This window comes from Muntiacus reevesi, chromosome 20 (assembly GCF_963930625.1).
Source record: "Muntiacus reevesi chromosome 20, mMunRee1.1, whole genome shotgun sequence".
Classification (NCBI taxonomy): domain Eukaryota; kingdom Metazoa; phylum Chordata; class Mammalia; order Artiodactyla; family Cervidae; genus Muntiacus; species Muntiacus reevesi.
Window position 1 is genome coordinate 30,990,760 of NC_089268.1, and position 14,890 is coordinate 31,005,649.

At 40.5% G+C, this 14,890-nt stretch overlaps 2 non-coding genes across 2 annotated transcripts; both read left to right on the forward strand.

The window, feature by feature from the left end:
- The first annotated feature begins 6,022 nt into the window (after positions 1–6,022).
- On the forward strand, positions 6,023–6,095 carry TRNAF-GAA (transfer RNA phenylalanine (anticodon GAA)). Its single transcript has one exon. It is a non-coding gene; the product is annotated as a tRNA-Phe (tRNA).
- Positions 6,096–10,090: 3,995 nt separating this feature from the next.
- Positions 10,091–10,162, forward strand: TRNAA-UGC (transfer RNA alanine (anticodon UGC)). Its single transcript has one exon. It is a non-coding gene; the product is annotated as a tRNA-Ala (tRNA).
- The last annotated feature ends 4,728 nt before the right edge of the window (positions 10,163–14,890 follow it).

Consider the following 14,890-nt stretch of genomic DNA (forward strand, 5'->3'; position numbering starts at 1 on the left):
GGGCTAGCATTACTTATTGATACTGAGGAATTAGCTTTCCTAGCCCTATTAGATCTAGAGGGAAAAAGACAGATACACATACATACATGCATGCACACACACATATACATTTCCTATCCAGTGCCAACAGTTACTTGTTACTTACCTCTTCACCCCATAGTGAAAGCCCTGAACTTCAACAATATATGTATTCATTTCCCCAATCACACAAAGGTAAATTCACACATACCAAATAAAAGTAAAATTCACACAAAATATCAGAATTAACATACCCTTAACACTACAAACAATAACCCTTCTACATAGAGGTTACAATTTGTTTGCTTTGTTTTCCTGTCTTTACAATTGGGATAAAGCACTGTGTAAAACATTGACTTGGATGTGTTCTCTATTTTTCTCTTGGATAAGGTTATATTATCCTTTTGAAATACAGTTAGATTTTTTCTATTCATATTCAATTTTGGAGTATTTTCACATGCACTTAAGTAAATTTTATTTTATTTTTTGGACTGTGTAATGTATCCAAGAGTCAAAAGAATATAGAGAATAATATTCAAAAAGATTGCAGGAGAACGCTGTGTCCCAGGACTCACCCAAGTGATGGAAAGGAAGTGCAATTCAGGCAATCTAATCTGATGGGAATCCAACTTGGAGGCAAGTTCCTCACACGCTGACTGCAAACCAGGAACAGTGCCTTTCTTTCTATCATTAAGGTTTCTTGCTCCTGCAACAACCATGCCCGAGAGAGGATAAAGCTAAGGAGTTTAGAAATAGCAGAATTGAACTTTAGGTTGTTTTGTTTTGATAACTTGGTCTTCAGATGCAATGCCGGTCACTAGAAGGTATGAAAAGTCTTCTGAGAAGTCAGTGAGGACCTGGGGGTATGGCTCAGTGATAGAATGCATGCTCAGCATGCATAAGACACTGGTTTCCATCCCCAGTACCCACATTTTCACATATTCTTCTTGCCCACATACCCTAAGACCTCTTGCTGCCTGAAATATCTTTGTCAAACTCAGTCTTCTTGGCTATGGCAATTCTTTCTTAACCTTCCACAGGAAGGAATCGTGCCCATTCACTAAGGTTACCCATTGTGAGCTCTGTTATTGACTCTCTAAGCATTCTCAGCAGTCACCACCACCAAAAAGTTATAAAAAGCAAGTAGCAGTTTTCCCAACCATCCAATTCCCACTTGTATGGAATCTGAAAGTATCAGCAAATGGTGGTCTGTGTTGACCTAATGGACAGACCACCTGATTCCTTGTCAGAAAGTTAATCACTGAAGTTCTTTTGTGGTTCTTTTATTCTAGCTCCTTCCTAACCCAGGTTGCAGGAGGCTGAAGAAGATTTCACTAAAATATTTCACTAGACTTCACTGCCAGTAGTTGACAACTTGATGCGCTGGTGGTCACTTTTTCCATCAGAGACCCTCAAACTCTGGAGCTTACATAAAAGTTGTTTAGCTACAAACAAATGATAAATGAGGAAAAGATGGCAGTCACCTCAACAGAAATCTATAAAGGGAAATCGTGTTTTTCTGGGTATTCTAAGGAGCTTCCCAGGTGGCACTAGTGGTAAAGAACACTTGCCAATGCAGGAGTCATAAGAGACGTGGGTTTGATCCGATCCTCTGGAGGAGGGCATGGCTACCCGATTCCAGTATTCTTGCTTGGAGAAGCCCATGGACAGAGGAGCCTGGCGGGCTACAATCCATGGGGTTACAAAGAGTCTGAAGAGACTTAGCACACACGGGTATTTTAGGAAAGTTTGCAATCTGAAATGACAAACATTCTGAACTCCAGGGTCCAAAATCAATGCAGGGGAAAACTCATTTCTTTGTTTTCCACAGATAGATAATGAACTCTTGTACTCCCAATCCCAATACATCCGTTTCAACCTCAATCTACGTACTCTCCAGGGACACCCTCCTTCCAAACTACTGAACAATGCAAATCTCCAGGTTAGAGCTGTTTGTACAGTTTCAGATTCTGCCCTCACAATGCCTAAATAGATCCACAGGAGGATGCAGTTAAAAAAAATTTTTCAGCCACACAAGGGAAAACCAGGCAAGAAATCTGCTAAATGTTCAGAAAGCAGTCTCTTTTTCCATCTACAGAAGCCAGGAAACCTGGAGGTCTTCCATAATGCACCCTCTCCTTTTCTTAATCTCCAGAGGAAGCTGTAACTGTCCATCAGTTGTCACAAGTCATCTGTACAGCCAATTTTGAGGTCATCCCCTTGGGTTGTGGAGGAGTCCTCTATATTGCTTTTGTGCCTGTACTGAGAGTGAGGGGAGAGTGGTTTCCACTGTAGGTATCACCCTTTGTTCTGTGACTGGCTTTCTGCAGCCAAGGTCTTCAGTTCCTGTTCTGCTCTTCAGACTCCTTTGAGACTCCTCCTAGCATCATGTAAGAAGTAAAGAAGCCTGTTGCAAATGTTAGGAAGAGTTTCTTCAGGAGAAAGATTTGGAAGTGTGTGGAGCAAGCAACAGAAACTTTCTCATATTTCGCGTTTCAAACAAAACCTTAAGAAGTAATACACTTCCTTGGATCTCAAAGCTGCAGCTGCCATAGGTCGACTCTCCCACAGTGTCCAAGCGCAAAAACCGGGGCATCTGTTCAGCTTCCAAGTACCCATCCCAGCGGTTCCGGAACATTAAATGAACACTCACCTCAAGTACGTCCCCAAGGCACTCCACTTGTCCATCCGACGATGCAAAGAGCTGCGAGGCGCTCCCAAAGCCAAGATAGTCTTGGACTAGAGGAGCCAAATCCTCTTCTGCGACAAGCCTACATCCTTTGAGAGAACAATCTCTCCTCTCATACCTGGACGAAAAGACGGAAAGATATGGAGCCTGGACCACCAACCTCCCTCAAATCCTAATAATTTTGAGGATGCTTTTCCTCTGCCCACTTCCTTTCTGTCCCTTTTCTCCTTTTCTTCCTGCACTTCACCCCACTCTGCCTCTTCCTTCTCGGGTCAGCTGGGCTCCTCTCCTTCATCCTATGTGCTCCTCGATGGAATTTGCACAGTTTTGCGCACTTATAGTTGCATTTCCACGCATTTTAATCTCCCTGTTGAGACACTCGTGTAAATTTCCACACTGCATTCTAATTTCTTTACTTGTTTCCAGCTCAGCCTTTCCCCTGCATAAGCTGAGGCTTGGTCTGATTGGGGGCAAGGTGCACGACTGGCCATGGGGGTAAAACCCTGGATTGGTAGAGGAATGCTGAGGGAGAAAGAATCTGTAAGAGAATCTAAAATATTTTTTAGAGGAAGCTGTCTAAAGACTTGTATCTGAATTTACACTCCAACCAAATTTTAGCTAAAGGCAAAAAGCTCAACTCTTTCTGAATTGGAGACTGAAATTTGAGAACTTGTCCAGATATACACATTTTATTGCAGGCAGATTCTTTATCATTTGAGCTACCTGGGAAGCCCTACACATTTTATTAATTTTTATTAAAATTCACTTGGCAGGTGCCTCTCAGGTGCTGTTACTTTCTTATTCCAGAAATTATTATTTCTGAAATTCTGAAAGCCCCTGAAATTGTTTCTACTGTATTCAACAAAAGGAGTCCTATGTCCTGGTACTGTCCATTTTATATAAAAAGTTCCTCATGCCCTCAGATGGGTAAGAAACAATTCTTAGCCAGATACCAGCCTGCAGACCACAATCTGAAATTCAAATACTAATAAAGAGATAAGATGTAATGAAGGCAAAGAGGTATCCAAGGAGATCTTTTTTTTTTCTTCTCTTTTTTTTTTTTTGGTTATTTAAATTGAGGCTTAATTAATATAAACAAAAATGGATGAAATTTAATTATTCAGCTTGATGGGTTACATGCCATGTAACCAATAGCTCTGGCAAAGATAGATGATATTTCAACCCCAGTAGCTTCCTTGTGACTCATCCCAATCAATACCACTCTCTAACTTCTATCACCATAGTTTTTTGTGTGTTTTGAAATAATATAAGTAGAATCATACAATATGTACTGATTTGAATATGGATTTTTCATTCATTTTTTAAAGTTGGATACATCCATATTGTTGCTAGTTTAGGTAGTTCTTTTTTCATTGTTCATAGTAATCCATTGTATGCATACTATGCATCAAAACTTTTTAATTCATTTTACTGTTGATGTATATTTAGACTGCTCCTAGTTTTGCTCTGAAATGTCTAATGTGGTCACTGGCATTCCTGTATATGTCCTTCAAGGAAAATACTCATGCGTTTCTCTTGGTTGTAAATGCAGCTGAGGAGTTTTTTTTTATTTGGGGGGGCATAGCTTATATGTATATTTAATTTTAGTCTATATTTCCAAATAGTTTCCTAATGTGTGTGCACCAGTTTACAGTCTCATCAGCAGTGTGAGAGTGACTATTCCAGTTGCTCCACATGCTCAGCAGCTCTTGATGTTATCCGTTCTCTTAAGGTAATTGATTCGGTATTATTTCATTCAGTTTTTAAATTTACATTTCTCTCAGAGCATATTATGTTGGGCACCTTCTAAATTGCTTATTGGCTATTTTGGGTATTCTCTTTTTGTGACCTGCCTGTTAATTTGTTCTTAATGAGATTTTAGTCTTTTTCTTAGTGTTTTGTAAAAGTTCTTCACAGATAATGGTCTTTCCTTAAACATAAGCATTGAAATACCTTCTTTCAGACTGTAGTTCATCTTTTCTTAAGGAGGAGAAGAACTGGAAAATTTTATAAGAATAGGAAAGAGAAAAGGGGAGAGGTTGAAGTCAGGGAAAAAGTTCCACTCGGAAATCTTTCCTGGTGGTTGCAGAAAAAATGCCTCCAGGCAGTTGGGATTCCTGCTGGAGTGGGAACCTTGGAAAGAACTGATGGGATGAAATGTCTTAAGAGCAGAAACGGTGTTATTTGGTTTGCTACCCTTCCATTTCTTCCACGGTCGCAGCTTGCTGCTGCTGCTGCGTCACTTCAGTGGAGTCCGACCCTGTGCGACCCCATAGACGGCAGCCCACCAGGCTCCCCCGTCTCTGGGATTCTCCAGGCAAGAACCCTGGAGTGGGTTGCCATTTCCTTCTCCAAAGCAGGAAAGTGAAAAGTGAAAGTGAAGTCGCTCAGTCGTGTCAGACTCTTAGTGACCCCATGGACCGCAGCCTACCAGGCTCCTCCATCCATGGGATTTTCCAGGCAAGAGTACTGGAGTGGGGTGCCATTGCCTTCTCCGGGTCGCAGCTTAAGAGGATATAATTTAAAGGTTTAACAAATAATGGGATTTGAGACAATGTCTTTTGTATCCGGCCAACTATCCAATCTTTGAAGACTTCCTCAGAAATATGATTACTGTTTCAAAAAGGATCCTCGGGATCTTTCTGTTGTGAGAAGGTGTCGTTCAGTAGTGGTGTATCCTTTCTTTACGAGAGGGATTGGAAACCATACACATGCATCTACTTTTCTCGTTTTAAAAACACGTTTTGCTTGCTCACATGGAAATAAACGCATTATCCGACGGATTGCCTGTAAGTGGTTCCGGTTTCTATTCTCTGGTCCCCGCACTAACCGGCCACGTGTCAGCATAAGGAAAGCTAGGAAAAGAGAGTGGATAAAAGAGAAGAATTGGCTCCTTCGGAATTTCTTCCAGCCGAAGCAAGGAGCCGGTCTCCACATTAACGTGCCCAATGATCCTTTTAGCCTTGTCATTGAAGAGCAAGACAGAAAAAGAACTGAAAGATGAGTCGATAATTTCATTCTGAATTCCCTCAGTTTTCTGAGCAGTCTTTGAGTTAGTGGATTAGCCGAAAGAGACCAAGCAGAAATATATGCAGCTTTTTGTTTTTCATCTCTTTCTCTCCTTTTACTTCCCTTCTTTTCTATCAACTCATCCACCGTCTCCTAGAATTGGATCTTATTTTTAGACATGGATTTCAGGGGAGCCAGGATATATGAGGGCGAATGAATGCGCAATATTGAACGAGATAAGTTTAGCCCTCAGGAATGAAAACTCCGCTATTTTGAGGAAACAACTAATTATATTGCTTGCAAGTGGCCGAAATAGCTCAGTTGGGAGAGCGTTAGACTGAAGATCTAAAGGTCCCTGGTTCGATCCCGGGTTTCGGCAGTTCGGTTTTACTTTCGTGTAGTTACCAACTCGTCAGATAACAGTTGTATTGCAATCCCTAGAAGTCTATATCTGACAACAATGTTTACGGCATTTTCACAAATGCAATCAAAGAATGTGTGTGTCTTGCTGTCTTTTGGTTGCTACTCCACTGAGGTCTTTTATTTAAAGTTTTAAAACCTAGGGAATTATTTTCCTAGGAGCTAAGAAATTACGATATGCTACCACCTCTTGCACTTACAATTCATTTCTGCTTTCATGTGTGTGTGTGTAGGAGACAGGCCTACTAAAAGCCCTGGCAAAAGAATTAAGCAATCTTGCTGAGAGGACATGACTCAGTATGTGACTCCTGAAGGAATCCAAGAAGGAGCAAAAAACATCTTGAAAGCAGGATGTATGCACGGGGATGGAAAGCCATCAACAGACTGTTCCTATCTTTGGCGCCTGGGAGGCACATAAAGATTAACTGGGTCCTTGTCCTTGAGGCAGAAAAACAGGGATACAAAAATGTTAATTGTTAACTGCATCGGATTATCATTGAAGGCCACCTGGCCTGCTGTGCTCATGTAAACACATACAAGCAAGTCTCAAAAAGTATAACAAAGCAGGCTTGAGATCAGCCTGGGCACCTTCACCTCGTGGTGGTGTTGGTCCCCTAATCCCCGATATAACTTTCTTGAGTGTTTCTCATTCTTTCGTCATGCGGCGCTTTCAGGAACTTGTGCTGTCGAGCTGGACTCAACGTGTGTGTGATCTTTTTAATCACAAAAATTGGTGGTGGTGGTGGGGGAAGCTGTAGAAAAAGAACTACTACACTGTATAAGTGTATATATGTGGAAGTGGTACACAGAAGAAAAAATTTCCAATCAGAAAATATGATTTTTCATCTTGAGTCCACCTCCTTTTTAAACTATTGGAATAGGAGCTTTGGTGAACATTCTCAAACTTTTAAACAATTACAAGACCATCCCAAGTTTTCTTTTTGACAAGACATTCCTTCAGTCTTGTGCCTCTATCTAGGATCTGCACATCTTATTTCTATTTTATTATCCAGGAAAGAATGAAAACAAGCACTTCTTTAAGAATTATTCTGTTAAACTTTCACAAAGGGACCAAGAATACTGAAAAATGGAAGCAAATGGACAGTAAAGTCATCAAGACTCAGATACAAATACATTTTTTCCTTTTTATTTCAACTTTTTTCCCTTGAAACTCTGTTATCCCTTGTGTCATTTTGAATTATTTTCTTTTTGAACTTCTGTTTCAGTTTCACAGTGTCTGTTTTCTACTAACAATTCTTGGACATTATGTCAGAAGAAAATAATCAACAATATTTCAAGATGAGAACTGCATCAAGTTGCAAATGGAAAATTGGTACAAACTTAGAAGCAATAGGGGGCAATATAGGGACATTCACTATACAGGAACTTGGTGTTAGAAACTATCCATTAGCTACCTATCCCTCCTCAGTTCAGAAGCTTGCATTTTATCTCATTAAGAAACAGTTGATTGGACAAACAGCATCATTGAGTATTTTATTGCCTAATTCAGTAATGATCCCTTTATATTCTATTGAAGTGAGAGGTCTTGGGTAATTCACAAAACATAATTAGTTTTCCATTCAATATCTTAAAAATAAGGGTAATAATGTCTATGTCAAAAAGGATACTATAACTATCAAAGGAAATCATGCAAGTAAATGCTTCATGTCATGTCCACACATATGGTTCTGGGGTTCTCCCAGAATAGCACCTAAACATGTAATATCTTCTTGTAGCTATGGCTGTCCAATAGCAATATAATAAAGCCATAAATGAGTCACTTTTATAACTTTTAATTTTGTAGTAGTCACATTAAAAATAAAAATAGATGGTCTTAATTTAAGAAGACTATATAAATGATTTGGTTTATCAAACATCACTTAGATAAGTAGACAATAAAAATTATTAGTGATATAGGTTAAATTTTAAATATCATATTAAGTCTGAGATCTGGTATATATTTTACACTTACAGCACATCTCATCTTTTCAAGTGTTTAATACTCAAGGTGGCTAGTGGCTACCATTTTGGACAGTGCAGTATTAAACCTGTATGTCATTGATTTTCAGCTTTTCTGAGTTGAGTATATGTGGCATGAGTGTGTTCTGTCTCTCAAATTACAAGTTTAATTCCTCATAAGAATTCTGTATTAAATGAATCCATAGTCTAGATATTTTTTAATTGAAGTATAGATGATTTACAATATCATATTAGTTTCAGGTGTACAAAATAGTTACTCAACATGTTTACACCTCTAAATATTTAATTTTTTAAATTCCCAGCTTGTTCATGGGCAAAAAGAAAAAAAAGTATACCTTATTATTATGAATCCCTGAGACTCCAATAGACAGGCAGTTTTCTCCAGGTGCAACACATTATGACCCAGAAGTGTTTTTGCAAACCTTCTTAATATTGGAAAGCATCATATTTTATAGCACCAGTCACAATAATCCTTCTTAGCAGTTCACGAGCTAAAAACTACTGAAGGTACAAGTCTGTCAGGCAAATTATATTCTTCCAATTTCAAGAGGAACTCAAAATTATTTTGTGAATATTGGCAAAAGTTCATTAATGGGCAAACCAGAAGGAGAAGGTGTTAACCACTGGAAATCTACTGTCAGAAAATGTGTTTTCTTGTGGTCGTCTTGTGTAGTTCAAAGAACACGGTTTTAATCATAGTAAATCCCAGTATCAAGAAGTGTCCAGGAACAAACTTATTTTCCTATGAATATCACTTTTCCTATGAGCACACTTTTCTGTCTTTATCCACCATCCACATCCTTGTGTCTACTGATTACTCACAAATCCAAGGCTGGAAGTAACTGAGTTTGCCATGTAATATTCTCACAAGTGTGCACCACATAGATCTTGAGTTTAACGAGAGCAAAGCTTGCTCATCTTCTCCATTTCCAATCTTTCTCCCATTTCCAAAAGAATTTTTAAAACATTTCCTGCAGTATTTTCCATTTGTAATGACATGGCTTTTCCTGCCTTCCTAAATAACTGAATGACTGAGCCTAATATCTTGTGGCTGTTTGTCTTTGGTCTCACTCTCATAGTCTAACACTCCTCTCCATTGCTAAAGCTGTTGTTTCATTCATGCCTTATGAAGAAGAGATTTTGGATTATTGGTGGGTCCGCTGAATTACCCAGGTGCATAGGTTAGAAGAGTGGCGGGGGTGGGGTGGGCGGGGGGAAAGCCCCTTACATTGCAAGGCTGAATGTTTCGCTCTAAGGTGTTTTATTGGTTGTGGTTTTCCTCCATCAAATCTAGTTCTTAATATTCTAATGGAACAAACAAACAGCAAATACCACGGAGCGTTTTAGGCTAGAAAGAAGCTGAATTTCAATGGCCTGTGATGTCTCAGTTTAAGACATTTTTGTGCATATGTGTACTCAGTCATATCTGACTCTTGGTGCCCCGTGGACTGTAGCCTGCCAGGCTCCTTAGTCCATGGAATTTTTCAGGCAAGAGTACAGGAGTAGTTTGCCATTTCCTACTGCAGGGGATCTTCCTGACCCAGGATCAAACCCACGTCTCTTGCACTTCCTACATTGGCCGGCCAATTCATTACCACTGAGCCACTAGGACATATTTGGAGGAAATCTAAGAGCCAGATACTGAGACTTGATTTGATTTCTTGTCAAGTATAATAGGAGACCCCAACAATGTGTTAAGGTCACAGTGGAAACTTCTTGTGGTTATCTGATAAGTTCGAATCTTTTGCCTTGCCCCAGGCTCGATCCCTGGCACAACTTCTATACGCTAGAGCATCAATATACTTCTTTGGTTTCTGAGGTCTCTGGCCTAAAACTTGGCATTAAACACTACTGTCAAGACGCTCAGGAATACAGAGCCTTAGGAAATAAGATTAATTTCCACGCTCAGGAATACAGAGCCTTAGGAAATAAGATTAATTTCCAGAAAAGTATTAGCAAGAAGGTGGCCAGCAAGGGGGTGTAGCTCAGTGGTAGAGCGCATGCTTTGCATGTATGAGGCCCCGGGTTCAATCCCCGGCACCTCCAGGCATTGGTTCTGCTTTTCTCTGGAATACGCTCAAACTGTTCTTCAAGGAATACAGATTTAGCTCTCCTAAGCTTTTTCCCCTTATAGTCCTGTACACATAGAAAGTGTGTACAAAGACAATCCCAAAGAATGCTCAAACCACCGCACAATTGCACTCATCTCACACGCTAGTAAAGTAATGCTCAAAATTCTCCAAATCAGGCTTCAGTAATACGTGAACTATGAACTTCCAGATGTTCAAGCTGGTTTTAGAAAAGGCAGAGGAACCAGAGATCAAATTGCCAATATCTGCTGAATCATCGAGTAAACAAGAGTTCCAGAAAAACATCTATTTCTGCTTTATTGACTATGCCAAAGCCTTTGACTGTGTGGATCACAATAAACTGTGGAAAATTCTGAAAGAGATGCGAATACCAGACCACCTGACCTGCCTCTTGAGAAACCTGTATGCAGGTCAGGAAGCAACAGTTAGAACTGGACATGGGGAAAAAAAAAAAGAACTGGACATGGAACAGCAGACTGGTTCCAAATAGGAAAAGGAGTATGTCAAGGCTGTATATTGTCACCCTGCTTATTTAACTTATATGCAGAGTACAGCATGAGAAACGCTGGGCTGGAAGAAGCACAAACTGGAATCAAGATTGCCGGGAGAAATATCAATAACCTCAGATATGCAGATGACACCACCCTAATGGCAGAAAGTGAAGAGGAACTAAAAAGCCTCTTGATGAAAGTGAAAGAGGAGAGTGAAAAAGTTGGCTTAAAGCTCAACATTCAGAAAACTAAGATGATGGCTTCTGGTCCCATCACTTCATGGGAACTAGATCAGGAAACAGTGGAAACAGTGGTTGACTTTAGTTTTTGTGGCTCCAAAATCACTGCACATGGTGATTGCAGCCATGAAATTAAAATACACTTACTGCTTAAAAGGAAAGTTATGACCAACCTAGACAGCATATTAAAAAGCAGAGACATTACTTTGCCAACAAAGGTCCCTCTAGTCAAGGCTATGGTTTTTCCAGTGGTCATGTATGGATGTGAGAGTTGGACTGTGAAGAAAGCTGAGTGCCGAAGAATTGATGCTTTTGACTGTGGTGTTTGAGAAGACTCTTGAGAGTCCCTTGGACTGCAAGGAGATCCAACCAGTCCATCTTAAAGCAGATCAGTCCTGGATGTTCATTGGAAGGACTGATGCTGAAGCTGAAACTCCAATACTTTGGCCACCTCATGAGAAGTGTTGACTCATTGGAAAAGACCCTGATGCTGGGAGGGATTGGGGGCAGGAGGAGAAGGGGACGACAGAGGATGAGATGGCCGGATGGCTTCACCGACTCGATAGACGTGAGTTTGAGTAAACCCCGGGAGTTGGTGATGGACAGGGAGGCCTGGTGTGCTGCGATTCATGAGGTCGCAAAGAGTCGGACACGACTGAGCGACTGAACTGAACTGAACTGAACTGAAGCTTTTCCCCCTTATAGTCCTGTACACATAGAAAGTAAAAACATAACCCAGTGGGTTTCGGTGAAATCCCTCATCTCCTGCTGTGAACGTCGACGTCACCGAGACGACTGCAACAGCAGAAGGAAGACAAAAACCAAATGGGACAAAGAACGGGATTCTAACCAGAACAGAGTCTGGACCTCTTGGCCCTGAGATTAAAGTGCTGACAACTGACACACCAAACTTCAGAGGGAAGTTAAGTGAGCTTCTGAAAACCATCTTAAGTTAAAGATACTTGGTTACTGGCTCACCTTTCATATCTTGCATTCCAAGCTCAACACAGGAAAAAAACACAGGAAACCACCAATACCACCCGGATCCACCGAAAACAGAAACTCGACACCGGGAAAGAGCAAAGAAGTGCTCCGAAACCGCGACAGTCGAGCAAAACGAAGGGGAGCTTCCGGCGGGAAAGTGCCCGCAGGCTCTCTTTTATCGAGAATGGACCTGTGAGCTTTCCATGTACCCAGAGGAAGCGCAGCAGAGACGGGCAGCTCATCGCCTCTCCTCCCAGACAGACGTTTTGTCAACCTAAGCGTCTGTCCAATTTTTTCCTCCTCCACCTTCCTGTGGCCGCGGCAGCCCCGGGCTCCTCCATGTTTCAGTCTGCCTTTCCTTATCGTTCCCTGCATTCTGCTCTCAAGTTCTTTCGCCTTGACCCACACTAATCGCCCTCCTGGCGTTAACTTTCCTAAGCATCTCAGCTCGCTCCCTCAAAGGCTGAGAACTGCCAAACCTGGCTGACTTTCAGAACCAACGGGGGCGGGGTGGGGGGGGGGGAGCAGTGGGAAGCTGATAAACAAGGTCAATTTCTTGCTTCGCCCATCAAGGATAATTTAAAATTTCCTCCAAAGCTAGCACCTGAGTTGGCTGTCGCACCAAATTTTGGCTGAAAGTGGGAAGCTCTGCCCTTTCCACGAGAAAAATGGGATCTCAAGAAATAATTTGTCATACAAGCAACTCCTGTAGCTCAATTAGAGAAAAATAAATGACCCAATCAAAAAATGGGCCAAAGAACTAAACAGACATTTCTCCAAAGAAGACATACAGATGGCTAACAAACACAATGAAAAGATGCTCAACATCACTTATTATCAGAGAAATGCAAATCAAAACCACAATGAGGTACCATTACATGCCAGTCAGGATGGCTGCTTTCCAAAAGTCTACAAGCAATAAATGCTGGAGAGGGTGTGGAGAAAAGGGAACCCTCTTACACTGTTCGTGGGAATGCAAACTAGTACAGCCGCTATGGAGAACAGTGTGGAGATATCTTGAAAAATTGGAATTAGAACTGCCATATGACCCAGCAATCCCACTCCTGGGCATACACACCGAGGAAACCAGATCTGAAAGAGACACGTGCACCCCAATGTTCATCACAGCACTGTTTATAATAGCCAGGACATGGAAGCAACCTAGATGCCCATCAGCAGACAAATGGATAAGGAAGCTGTGGTACATATACACCATGGAATATTACTCAGCCGTTAAAAAGAATTCATTTGAATCAGTTCTAATGAGATGGATGAAACTGGAGCCCATTATACAGAGTGAAGTAAGCCAGAAAGATAAAGACCAATACAGTGTACTAACACATATATATGGAATTTAGAAAGACGGTAACGATAACCCTATATGCAACACAGAAAAAGAGACACAGATGTACAGAACAGAATTTTGGACTCTGTGGGAGAAGGTGAGGGTGGGATGTTTTGAGAGAACAGCATCAAAACATGTATATTATCTAGGGTGAAACAGATTACCAGCCCAGGTTGGATGCATGAGACAAGTGCTCGGGCTTGGTGCCCTGGAAAGACACAGAGGAATTGGGAGGAGAGGGAGGTGGGAGGGGGGATCGGGATAGGGAATACATGTAAATCCATGGCTGATTCACGTCAATGTATGGCAAAAACCACTACAATATTGTAAAGTAATTAGCCTCCAACTAATAAAAATAAATGGAAAAAAAAAAAAAGAAAAAAAAAAGAATTTGTCAAATGGTGAGTTCATTTTGCAAGTCGGGCCCAGTGGCCAAATCTCCTCCCTGGTGCTCTTTCGTTCAGTAAAGGATTCCGGATTTCGTATATACTGAGGGGCAAAAAATCGCTGGATCATCCTGCTGTCTGTTCTTGTCTTCAGCTTGGACCCTGTGGATCTCAGAACCAGAGCTACAAGACTTTGGGAGACAAACCGATACCGGATTTCCTAACCTTGGTGCTGGCTCCCCTATGTCAACAGGCTATTGTTTTTTATTATTTTTTTCCTTCTGCTTGCCTTAGGTTTTTTTCACTCTTTTTCCCTTTGGCTCTCTCAATGAAAACTTAGATGACTAATATGACACTTTTTTCTTCTTCTCTTGTATCCATTGAGATTCTGCTTTGTTCTATGGGTTATTTAGAATTATGTTGTTTAGCTTTCAACTGTTTGAAAATCTGCCTCATCTTTCTGTGACTTTTGGTTCGATTCCACTGTGGTCAGAGAACACACTGTATCCTTCAAGTTTATTAAATTTGTTGAGGTTTGTTTTATGTCCCAGGATATGTTCTATGTTGGATATTTGATGGATTTGAAAAGTGTCTGTACTCTACTGGTATTGGATGAGCTATTCTATGTTGATTGGATTCTGGTGGCTGAGGGCATTTTCAAGTTTTTCTATATCCTTGGTCGTTTTCTGTTTAGCTGTTCCATCAATTATTCTGAGAGAGACACTGAAGTCTCTAACTTTATTGGTAAATTTGCCTATTTTCCCTTTCAGCTCTATCAGGTTTTTGTTTTTGTTTTTCCTTCTTCGCATATTTTTCAGCTCTGTGGTTTGGTGCATACATATTTTGAATTGCTATGCCCTTCTTGGTGAATGGGCACTTTTAGCATGTGATGTCCTTCTTTGTCTTTTCTTTGTTATAAAGTTTACTGTATCGGATATTGATATAGCTACTGCTTTCTTTTGATTAACATTTGCATGACATATTTTTTTAAAAATCCTCTTAATTTCAAACTACTTATATATTTACAGGTTATGTTTGAGGTGAATATTTTTATAAATAGACAGCTTTAGTTTGATCATATTTTCTAATCTACCCTGTGGATTTAATTGGTGCCCTTAGACTATTTACATTTAATGTAATTATTGGTATGTAGGGCTTAAGTCTGGGATTTTAATTTTTTGTTTTGCTTGTTCTCTGTTATTTTTATTTTTTGTTCTCTTTTTCTTGCCTTTTTATGGA